The sequence below is a fragment of the Protopterus annectens genome, chromosome 4.part0 (genome assembly GCF_019279795.1).
Source record: "Protopterus annectens isolate FY-2018-M chromosome 4.part0, PAN1.0, whole genome shotgun sequence".
NCBI classification, from domain to species: Eukaryota; Metazoa; Chordata; order Ceratodontiformes; family Protopteridae; genus Protopterus; species Protopterus annectens.
Genome location: NC_056733.1, coordinates 501,745,823 through 501,758,931, shown reverse-complemented (window position 1 = coordinate 501,758,931; position 13,109 = coordinate 501,745,823). Strand labels below are relative to the sequence as shown.

At 40.4% G+C, this 13,109-nt stretch overlaps 1 protein-coding gene across 1 annotated transcript in view; it reads left to right on the top strand.

The window, feature by feature from the left end:
- Nucleotides 1–13,109, top strand: part of LOC122799397 (sodium- and chloride-dependent GABA transporter ine-like) — a 372,008-nt gene that overhangs the window by 231,160 nt on the left and 127,739 nt on the right. The gene's annotated exons all lie outside the window — the stretch shown is intronic.

Here is a 13,109-nt window from a genome sequence, read left to right as displayed (position 1 = left end):
AAACTGAATATATTTTGTACAGTGTGAGTCTAAGCTGAGCACAGTAAACACTGTCAGCAGATGAAGGGCAGAGTCAATATTCTTTTAAGTTTACGTATTCTTGCCTCATCTTCTGATGTTTTATATTTAGTGGTTGTAGTTAGTCTCATCCTTCCAAGATTAAGCACTGTATTTCACCACTGTACATTACTTTCAGGTCTGACATCAGAACAGGCACATTAAAATGACTTGCAAAAGCAGGTAGAGGACACAGGAATTACACAAATGACATTTTAAGTGTTGATTAGAAACTGCAGTGGTTCTGTTATTTTTTATTAACTTAGGATATATTTTGGTATACAGGTATGTACACTGATTCTAGCATTAGAGTTCAGAGGCTCAAATGTTAGGCTTAATTGTTATGAACATTGTGGCCTTGTCTATGGCCTAGGTTGCTTTGCATGAGTAACGGAGCTTGCACATGAGGAAGTGGCCAGGAGGAATAGGATTAAGTGGCTAGTGGCCACTTTTCTGTCTCTGAAGAGAAGGGGAATGGTGGTGTCCAGTGCAGATGGATCCTATGGTGGAGACCAGGATTTTTGACAAGGTGATCATGTAAGAAGAAGACCTGAGATGGCAGTTGGTGCACTTTTGTACTGCAAGAGTTGTCATTTGCCTCTTTAAAGATTATGACACTTGGTGTTCAACTTTCACCTCTGTTTGTTGCCATCACTTAGTATGGTCACTGTAAGTGTAATCCTTCTTGTGGGGTTCTGTACCACATAGGTGAGTGAAAGAATTGCATTATTCAGGTGACATTTCAGCTAGATGGTCAAACTGGTGGTAGTGAAATAAAAAAAGAAAATAGCTGTGAACTTTTAATGAGTGTTATCTTTGTGGTATGAAATCTGATACCTCATTGTCCATTTCCAGTCATTACAGCCTTTAGCAAATTACTGACCTAGACCACAAGTGCTCCCAGGCCACTCCTGAAAAAAGAAGCCTCCACATGTGATAATTCTTGTCCACTTAATCAACAAACGAATACAACGCATGTATCACTAGTACTTGTAGACAGGGATGTGTGTAAAACAAGGTGCTTTATAATTAGAGGCTATACAGCTTATTCACAAGCCCCCATTAACCCTGGCTGGGATTCATAATAATTCAAAATATCACACAGCGTAGGCTGTGTTAACTTTATTTAATTCAAAATTTGAGATAATAACTGTACACGTAGTAGTAATAAATGTATAAAGCTCTTGACAGTAAAATTTATTTATTTTAACATTTGTTGACCGGGAAAGTCTGACTAGGACAGAGCCTATTTTCAGAGGAGGCCCAGGGAGAAATGCTCCAGATACATGTTTTTAGAATGTGGGAGGAAACCGTGGTACCTGGAGAAAACCCATGCAAACGCAGGGAGAACATGCAGAGTACACACAGAAGGCATCCCAGCTGAGAATCTATGCGGAGAACCTCTTGCTGTGATGCTACACTATTAACCGCTGCACCACTGCATCGCCCAGAGATGATAACAATAGATAAAAGATAACATATGCACTCTAATTGAATGTTACTTTAGACTCTCCTACTAAAAGTTAATATTTTAGCAATCCACAACTGTGTATGGGTAATGCAGGATTTACCCATGGTTGGCTTGATAAAGCAAAGCGAACTGCGAGTAAATCCTATGTTACCAAACACAAAAAAACGGGCAGCACTCCTATGAGAGGTTTAACATACAGCCTACCTGTCCTTGGAGGAGTGGTTTCTGCCCAGAAACTGTAGTTTTATTGGCCATTTTGGGCTAATATCTCTTTAATCTTTCTGATATAAAAAACGCATTTGCGCAGTTTTTGCGTCTATATAAGCACAGCAGATCCTGCCCAGGCATCCTGCAGAGACCTACAATGCCAGAGACAAAAGGAGAAGCTTTGGAGTGTTTAAGTACCATTTTTGTCTTTTCTTGATTGCTTATTGCTATTTTCGCCTAAACTCTCATTTTCTAATATTTATTGCTTCTCAAAACACACATTTTATACTGCAAAATTGCATTTATTTGTGCCTGCACTTTTAATAAGTCGTTTTTTTTGCTATAAATTGTATTTTTTAATTGTCTCTGGCTTCCCACTCACGTGCGACAGCCCATTACTGCACTGGAAACGTTTTTTCACCTGTTTCTACTGTCTTCCTGAAAAAATCAAAAAAAAAAAAAACTACAAAAACTTGCTATTTTCCCACCTTACTAAGCTAGAGAAGTCCAGTTTCAGATACCTGCTGATACCTGGACTGTGTTTAAACTTCTGTGTTTGCCATACCTTACTTGGGGAAAAAAGGAAGTTTCTTTGTTCACCAGTGACAGTGGGAAGCTCTGAACAGCCTACCTGTCCTTGGAGGAGTGGTTTCTGCTCAGAAACTGAAGTTTTATTGACCATTTTGGGCTAATTTCTATTTCTTTAATCTTTCTGATATAAAAAACGCATTTGCGTGGTTTTGCACATAGTGCAGCGGCGGTTAGCTAGGGTTAAACTATCCCTGGCACCACTGAGTCTGTTCTTCAGTTTTGCCCTTGGTAGTAGCCAGTCGTTCCAGATTTAGCACTCAAATCAGCGCTTTCAGACTAGCACTTGCCCCAAAAAGAGACAGAAGCACTAACAAACTATAGTACTCAATCCCCAGCAGTTGTTTGTAGGGAACAGTCAAATTACTCTCCTCACCAGGTAAATAAGAGTAACCCATTCAGTAATGTCAGAGTCAGCTCCCAGTGTGTTCTCCTGTGCACCTGATGAATTTGGGCATCCTGAGGCAATGTAACAACTGCCTCATGTACACAGACGACCCGCTCCTCCTACCACAAGACACCAAAATCTGCAAGAGATGCACTTACATAGCTAAACTTGAGGCAAAGCTCTCTCCAGTCACGACTGGAACTGACAGTCATGTGGAGAAGGTACCAACCTGCAGCCCACCAATTACTACACATAGTCCCACCATACATGCAACTGCTAACCCCACACATAGATACAAAAAGACATATTTGGAGCCTCTAAATAAAAATCTGCATAAGCAACAGAGACCTCCAAAGCAGACACGCAAGCAACCTACACCCACAAACACACTGCAATCATCACATAACCACAAAAACCAGTGTGCCGCACAACCACAGCCCCTAAGGCAAAACACCATACCTAACACACTTGTAATAGGTGACTCCATAGTCAGGCACACCGATGTGCCTCTCACCAGGCTGGATAAAGAGAAAGTCACTGTCAGTTGCTTGTCGGGTGCCAGAATCCGTCACATTACCCACGCACTCAGGTCACTCCACAACAAGTACAAATACGACTCTGTCATTGTCCATGTTGGTGTGAATGACCTGAGAAGTACCTCCCTGGACTACATGAAAAGTGACATAGAAGAGCTCTCTGATTCTGTAATCAAGGCAGGTATGACCCTAGCCCTGAGTGGCATCTTACTTTCACCAAGTATGATACCACAGTACAAGAAAGAAATGATAAATTTCAACAGTTTTTGGTGTCATTCCAAGGGGATCCAGTATCTGTCTGCCTGGGATGACATGCTCGACAAGCCTCGATGCTTCGCCAGAGATGGCTTGCACCTGTCACCCCTGGGATTCAGGATACTGGCAAAGGCTCTTGCCACTCCCATAGTTCCTTTTTTAGGCAAGGCTCAAACAACAAATCCACCACTGTAGCAAGTACTAGCGATAATAAACTGAGGGTCATGCTGCTAAACACTAGGAGTTTAAACCTCAAAATGCACTCTCTCAAGGCACTCCTCAACATGGAGAACATCGATATTTGTGCAGTAACTGAGACCTGGTTCAAGGCTCAAGAGAGCACCCCAGCAATTACAGGCTACAACTCATACCACACATTTCGGCCGCAAAACCCAGACCAAAATACAAAGGGAGGAGGCGTATCCATATTCATCAAGGATAACCACACCTCCAGACTAGTTGCAAAGTATGATGTCTCAGAGATCATCCAAGTGCAACTGACAATGGGCAAAACTGCAGTACAGATTGTAGCTTGCTACAGATCACCTTCCCTGCCCCAGGACACTCACTCCGCTTTCCTCGAGGTATTGGAAAACATGATAATCCAACCAAACACCCTTATACTAGGTGATTTCAATTACCCAAACATCAATTGGGGAAAACTGCAAAAGTACTAATACCTTTGCTCAGCGCTTCCTGGAATACATTAACTCCAATGCTCTGGACCAGCTTGTAAACACCCCCACAAGAGGTAAAAATATACTTGACCTGGCCATCACCAACATGGGGGACAAATACTCCACACCTGTGGTAAATTCCTCATTGGTCAGATCTGACCATAAACTCATCACCCTAGATATCCACATACCACCCCCATCCTCCGTCCCAAAAGAAACCATGGTGAAAAACTTCTCCAAAGCTAACTTTATGCTACTTAAGACAGAGGTGGCAAACTTCATTACTCCCACACAGAATGTCAATATGACTACACAAAAGCACTCTACAAGCACCTACATGAGTGCGTGGACCATGCTATCCCAAACAAGACCAAGACCCACTCCTTCAAAAAGAAGAAACCAGTCTGGTGGACCCCAGCCATAAACAAGTTCTATAATAGAAGGAAGAAATTACTGCAAAAAAAAAAAGTAAAAACCCAGGAATGGAGGAGCTCCCTGACCAACCTTTTCAAAAAACTAAGAACCCTCATAAAAAAACTCTACGGCGAGCTTTGAAAGAAAAATCGCAACAGACACCAAAGACAATCACAAAGCATTTTTTAGCTATGTCAAAAACCTTAATAGCAATGCTCAGATCTGATCCAAGCTTCAGCATAATGGTTCAAAATTCACGGAACCGACTGATATCGCCAATATAGTGGCAGATATGTTCAGTGCAAACTTCACCCCACCCTCTCCCCCCAAAGGGCTCATATCCATACCAGATGATTGTGCTGCCCCTAAAATCACAGACACCCAGGTGAAAACAGCACTCTCCAAGGCGAGAAACACAGCATCCATGGGACCAGACAGCATCCCAGGCTGCATGCTACATGAGCTCCAAAATGAATTAATCCCTCACCTTAATACTATGTTTAACCACAGGCTATGTGCCCACAGCATGGCACATGGCAACAGTCATCCCACTCCATAAAGGAGGTGCAACCACTGACCCCAGGAATTGCAGCCCCATCAGCCTGATGAGTCTCATCTGCAAGGCCATGGAGCACATCATCATGGAACTCATAAACAATGACATTGGTAACTACAAACCCTAGACCCAACCCAGTTTGGGTTTGTAAAGGGAAGGTCATGTCTCATAAATCTGGTTGACTTCTTCGAAATGGTCACTAAAGCAATAGATGAGGGAAAGGTGGTTCACACAGCATACCTTGATCTTACAAAGGCCTTTGATACCATTCCACTCTCTGGAATTATAGACAAACTCACCAACCTAAATAAAACCCCCTACATTACAAGATAGGTCGCTAACTGGCTCACGGATAGAACCCATTCAGTAAGAATAGGAAACACTAGATCAGACTTCAAACCTGTGACTAGTGGTGTACCACAGGGCTCAGTCTTGGGACCCCTCCTGTTCGGTATCTATTTCTCTGAGGTACAGGCAAACACGGAGGGACTATGGCAAACAAAGTTCGCAGACTACTGTAAACTGGGTGCCATAATCGAGACTCCTACTGATGTAGACATCCTTCAAAAGGGTCTTACTGATACAGATGCGTGGTGCCAAAACCATGGCCTCAAACTAAATGCCAAAAAGTGCATGGTTATCCCCTTTAGGAAAAACCAAGAACCTATGAACTACAACATAGGTGGCACCCCACTTATCACAGAGTGTGATAAGAGACCTAGGGACTCGGGTAGATAGCAACCTCTCTTTCGACAGCCACATTGTCAGGTGGTTAGAAAATCCTTCTACATGGCCCACCTTATCACAAAGGGGTTTGCATCTAGGAATAAGGAAGTTATTGCCCCCCTTTACTCATCACTCATTAGACCCATTATTGAATATAATGCTCCGTTTGGGATGTACCTAACAAGACAGCTGCAACAACTTGAGAGGCCACAAAAGTACCTCACAATGAGGATAACGAGCCTTAAACAGATGCCGTATGCCATGAGGCTAAAAAACTCAGACTGTACTCGGTCGCTTACCGGTTACTCAGAGGTGATCTATGCCTGACATACAAGGCTATGTCAAACCCCAAACTGCTAGAAATGCTCCACCTAAGGAAAACCCAATCCACCAAAGGTACACGCTCAAGGGACATAAACCTGACATCATCAATAAACAGGACGTGTTGAAGGAACAGATTCGTGTCCCAGAGACTCCCCTTGCTCTGGAATAAGGTCCCCATATATGTGAGGAAGAGCTCCTCGTTGGCACTCTTCAAGAGAAATCTTGATGAGTGGAAGGGAAATAGGAAATTCACCTCCGGAATCACATCTGTGGCCCTGCTCGACAGGGGCACAGGTAACTAAACCACTTGGCGGGAGGCGATAGCACAAAATTTTGGGCTAGGCTTAATTATGCCCTAGGGTCAATAGCCTAGTACCTACCTATGAACCTAATAGACGTATTAGTGTAAAAAAATACACTAAATAAAAAACCCAAACTGGTTTCGACCCATTGGCTTTCCTCAGTGTATTGTATATTCAAACATTCTTTCAACACCATATATATAATCAATATAATTTAGTGGATCCACCCTTCTCATTAATTAGTTCAATTATATTTTAAAGGTGCTCATTCATTCCAGGGGAAAACCCCCCACCCAGTTTGATAATCTAAGTTTTCTTTTTTAGTCAAAATGTCATGCCAGACAGCCTTCAGATTCCTGTTACCTATCAATAATTATGAATTTAAAACATGCTGTAGGATGTTTAACAATATGCTTATATAAAGCATTGGACTGGCATTTATTTCTTATATTACTGAGATGTAACAAGATAAATAGCGCCCAAAATCTTTAATATTAACATTTTTGTCAATTGTAGCATGGATTGGGTTATTTGTCTTGTTATATGTACATGTTCAGCGCTTTATATAGGTCAAACATCACACCTTTTCAGATTTTGTAGGAGTGCATGAATGTGGAGATGATCCATTGTTGGTAGTAAGGTCTGAAGAAAGCCACTACATGGTTTCTCAGTGATAGCGAGTCACATCCCAAAAATAATTTCCATCCTGATCCTGTAGTGTAGAAGAATGGAGAGGTATATATGATTAGATTGTTGAATGGCAGTACATGTGATCATATCCTGTCCTGATATGACCAAGTTTTAAGTTAGTACAATTCATTTAGTTTATGATGGCTTCTGTGCAGTTCTCTGTTGTAATAAAGTCAGACATACACACCGTAGAAAAGGGGAGAGGCAGCCCTAAGTCCACTGCCTAGCAGTGGCATTTTAACGACTTCCATTGAGTGGCATATCCTACATCAAGCACATAACTCTGATTAAAAAAAAGAAATAAAAGGGAGCCTGGCTTACGCTGGTTGGAACCCTGTATAACAGCTGTTAATTCACTGAAAATTTCATACTGGATACAATGTACTGAAAGCACCTATATGGGTAGGAGACTCATTATTCAAGGAGTGCAGAATAGATTGTGCCCACAGTAGTTTCACAGAAGGATCCAGATAGAATAAAAGTACTACATGATCTAGATCCACAGTAGATCGATCTGAACAATGGTTCTAGTGGTGTGTTCAATGACTGTGTACTGTGGCATCCAGAAGGCCCTGTTATATGGTCTGTTTGTCTGGGCTAATTCAGTAGTGTACTGAGGCAAGAGACATATAGCAGCACTGCACGAGCAATTCATGTTTTTCCTTAAGTTACCCCAGACTTGTTGCATTGCTTAGGCAGTATATTTATGACTTACGTTGCTGTTAATCTTATCCCTATTTAATGTGTATAAAAAGCTTCAGAGTGTAATCATTGATGTGCTCATTATTTAAGGTAATCTCTCTTCCTTCGCTCAACCTTTGTAAAATAAGTATGTAACTATCTGTTGCTGTGGATGTATTTCCTCCCTCCACATGACCCCTGAAAAATAAATGTTACTGATCTTTGTCCAGGTTCTCCCTATTGCTTTATCTCAACCTCTAAACCCTGTGAAATTAATACATAGTTCTTTATTGTCCTTGGTGTCCCTCCTCCAAGATAAACACATAACTGTTCTTTGTCCAGCTTTTTATTCACTCCCCCACTTCTGAATCCTGGAAAATAAGTATTAAATGTGCTTATTGAACAAGCTGTCCTCCCTATCATCACCTGATCATTATACAATTCATATAAATGTTTCCTTTGCCTGCAGTACTCCCCTTTTCCATCCACCCAGTTACAATATAGTTAATGTAGACATGCTTGCTAACTAAAGTATCCTTGTCCCACTTATTGTTTAAGATCAGTTTCATGCTAATGCCTGGGATTACACCCCTTTCCCACCCATACAGGATGTAATGCTCTTTGTCTCCTTTTACTTGTATGTAGTGCTTGTCTAAAGTTGTTTCCTCCCATCAGCTTGTTCTTGTACAAATAGAACTACTTATTTCCTGGCATCATTTCAGCCATTCCCATCTGATGTATAGTACAAAATAAAATGATTCTTTTCAAGGGTACTGCCCCTTCCAGCTCTCATTCAGTACAAATGGATAGTCCTTCAAGGATCATTTTACAAAGATTAAGCACTCCACACTCATCATGCAGTGGGATGTACCCTGTATGACCACCTAACCAGTATTATCAGTTAAGGCCATAAAACCTTGAAGCAATTTACATTAGTTGTGAGGGGCCTTCCAACCAAAGCAGGATTCAGTAAATCATATATCAGCACAGTATGTGACACCTTTTGAGAATATTACCTCCTGAGGTTACTGGATCTCTTAGCCAAGAAATATAGATACTGAAAAACAATATGTAGCTTTCCAGAGGAAATGGTCGTTTTCCTGCTGGAGCTGTAATTACATGTTATACTCCATAAATATATCTATCGCATGTAGCTGACCCCAGAACAGTGCCTTATTAATTTGCAAGAGTCATGAGAAAAGTTGAAAATTCAATAATAGAACTTGAATCGTTCATCAGCATTTATAAAATTGTATTTCTGAAATATTACCTTTTCAAGTCTTCACAACTCAAATACTCCTTTATCTTTTAAAATAAAATAGGCTAGTGTGTGCTGAAATAAACATGGTATCCATCTGCATTTGCAACATAAAGCTCTCCAAAAAAGATGAGTCACGGCATTGTCCTTAGAGATCCAATAATTGATTTAGTTCCACAAAAGAGTAATCTAGTTTGACTGTACAGTTATTTTGCAATAATGAGGTTACCTTGAACAAGGCATGTCTAACTGAAGACCAAACATTTATCAGAACAGCTGTGCTCAACTGAGAATAGCTTATTAAAATTGCTGTACAGTAACTTTATGTAATGTGGACAAAAGTGTTACAAAATTCAATAATTTAAATCCATAGGTTTATAAGGTGATAAATACAGCTTAGGTGTAGCACATTTTTACCTGTGTTCAGAGCCTAGCTGAACCCTGAAGGCTTTTGGAGGTAGGTGTTTAAGACAGCAAATTTTAGGTTTATTAGGGAGATTTTTCTGGTTTAGAGAGATTTTTTAGTTCATTCTGTTTTTTTATTGGACTCTATGCGTGTGTGTGTGTGTGTTTGAGAAAGGCTGTCTGGGTGTCTGTGTATGCATTTTCCTGTGTTTGTGTCTGTAGGTGCTTCTGCAACAGCATTGTATGGGTTAATGGGAAGTGCACTAACATAGTTGTTACAAATATGCTATATGTTTGATTGAGAAACATGAAGGAGTCACTAATGTGCTTTTGCTTCATGTGGCTTTTGCATATCTCCGAATCCCTAATTAGCTCTGTAGTACTACCAAGTCACAACAGCAAAACACTGCTTGTGTTACAGAAACAGCTTTTCTGAATACCCCTTCCCTCAAGGCATTACTTGTTTGAGTATCCTAACAATAATTTTTAAGTATGTGTAGGTAAATATGTAGTGCTTCACGTTGTATATATTCAAATTCAGTTTTTTTAGGTGCTTGTCACCTTAGCACCGTTACAAACATAGTTTAAAACATTTACACGGAGTAAAATAAAAATGATTTATCAACAAATAACATTTGAAATAATTAAAAGTCAATAAAAAGAAAGGCACGGATAATTATAGGCAAGTACTGAGTGATAAAAAGTAGAAGATAAAAAGTATCCAGTGCCATAAGTTAAGTAAAATAAATGTGTTTTTAGAGATGGCTTAAATCCTGAAAGATTAAGGGCAGCAGGCAACCATTGGTGGAGGATATTCCTGAAACGGAGATCTGGATGACTTACAATATTCAAGCCAAGAGGATACAGTAATCAAGCCAAGAGGATACTAGACACTGAACAACCACCAAAATACTTGATGCAAGATCTATTCATTTCAAAGATGGAAATAAGTCTTTACAATAGCTGACACGTGTCCCTGAGTATGTTTGTTATCGATAATGATGCCAGCATTTCTCACTTTCCTCACGCCAGACTTTTCCCATTGTATATAATGCTTAGGTCCAGGGTTGGAAGACAAGATTCTATTAAGGTGCTGTGAATGGCCATGTCATTCATCTTGCACTATGTTTTTTTAAGGTGCTCTTATAGTATTGAGCTGAAAGTGGTTGGCAGTCATCATATTTTGGATGCATTCTAAGTCCTCTACTGATAAAGCTACAACAGACATTATGCACTGAGGAAAGAGATGTATCATCTGCATGACTGGTATCGCAGACCGTTCTATCTAGTGAGTTCTCCCAGTGGAAGCATGCACACCAGAAACGATAATTGCCCTGAAGCACACCATATGTAACATAGTTCACTGATGAAGGACAGACAACCAAAAGAATTTGGTGTGTGGGGATATATAGGAGTTCTCAGTCCTGAATATAAAAAGTGCACATTGTGAATACTGTCCAAACATCGGGAAGCAGGATACTGAACCCTGCTTCAAGTTGATGCTTTCCCTTTGTTTTCAGTTAATTTAAGAAACCGGAAGAACCAAAAATGATAATTGATTGGTAGATGTAGTTTGGCACTTCAAGTTAGCCTTTCCTGCTCTAATAGTCTTTCTTTGATGTCTTTATCCTTCACCATCAGACCATCAGCAGACGAGTCACAAGTGGAGTCCCACAGGGATCGGTTCTGTGTCCCCTCCTGTTTAGCGTCTACTTCTCAGAAGTCCAGGCCAACATGGAGGGACTCTGGCTGACAAAGTTTGCAGACAACTGCAAGCTGGGAGTCATTATTAACTCCCCAAGTGATGTTGGTATCTTACAAAAAGGCCTCACTGAGACCAATGACTGGTGTCGAAACCATGGCCTTAAACTTAATGCCAAAAATGTGTAGTCATCCCCTTTGGGAAAAACTCAGTTCCGACTAATTACCACACTGATGGGAGCCCACTGAATACTGAAGGCATAAGAGATGTGGGGACACAGGTTAACAGCAACCTCTCCTTCGACCACCACATTGCCACTGTGGTCAGAAAGTCCTTCTATGTGGCACATCCCATTACCAAGGGTTTTGCATCCAGGAAGAAAGAGATAATTTCTCTCTACTCTTCCCTCATTAGGCCAGTCATTGAGTATAATGCCCCATTTGGCATGTACCTCACTAGACACATGCAACAGCTGGAAAGACCACAAAAGTACCTCACGAAGAGGATCCTAGGCCTTAAACCCATGTTGTACATGGACAGACTCAAAAAACTCCAGCTATTCTCTGTCTCATATCATCTACTAAGAGGCGATTCCCTGCTTGACTTACAAAGCCATGTCTGACCTAGCCCTGTTAAAAATGTTACACCTAAAGAAATCCCAATAACTCTGCACCGCACACTCCAGAGACCTCAACCTCATTACCACAATCAACAGAACATGCTGGAGGGACAGGTTCATAACCCAGAGATTGCCCATGCTGTGGAATAGACTTCCCATACATGTCAAGCAGAGCACCTCACTGGCCCTTTTCAAGAGAAATCTTGATGAGTGAATGGATGGTAAATAGAAGGTTCACCCCGGGGATCACTGCAGTGGCTCTACTTGATAGAGGCACTGGGAACTAATGATGGGCAGCACAATGCCAGGGCACTTCTATAGGCTAGGCTTGTAGAGACCCCAGGACCATTAGCCTAGTACACACCTATGAACCTACGAACCATCATACTCCTCACAGTTTGATTGTCATGCCTTTCATTTCCCTGACATTTGTTGGAAATATTAGTTGATTACTAATGTTTCTGAGGTGGCTTAAATGATGAATTGTACTGCTAGGTAAATTGCAATGTATTACAATATAATTGTCCACTTGTATACTGAATAAAAGTCTCAAACTCAAATCTGTCATTATTTAGTGACTGCAACCCTCAATTATACCAGAAAACTATACATTTTATGAGGAAAAGACAAAAAAATAAAGCAAACACATTGTGTTTTTTTTCACATCAGTGGTAATCATCTGCACATTAACCTCAATGAAAACACCATAAACTCCTGGTATCTTTTCCATTCATTCCATCTTTACAAGATCCCCTGTCAGCTCTCTTTAGGAAGGGCATCCTACCCAATTCAAAAAAGGAGTTAGGACATTTTACTATATATAATATGCATAAATTCCAAAACGGGCTCATGCGCGTGCACACATACACACACCTCTTTTCTTAAAATCACTGGCTCAGACTGTTTTCTCCCTCTGTATTTTTATAATTCCTTATTTGCCATAATAACTCTCTTGTTGCAGACCTTTGCATTGCCTTCCTTTCATTTGGAAGTACATCCATATATTTATCCAACAAAATCTCACTTGTCCCCTCATATATATATATATATATATATATATATATATATATATATATATATATATATATATATATAGTAGTCAAGTTCACCTAGCCTTCCAAATTGCAAAAAAAAAAAGTAAGCTGGTATGTTCTTTTATACTTTTCTGCTCTCCCTGATTTTGTAGAATGTTGCTAATATTGCCTGTTATTTTGTACCAACCCTCATAAAACTTTTGATTTTCTGATAAATTG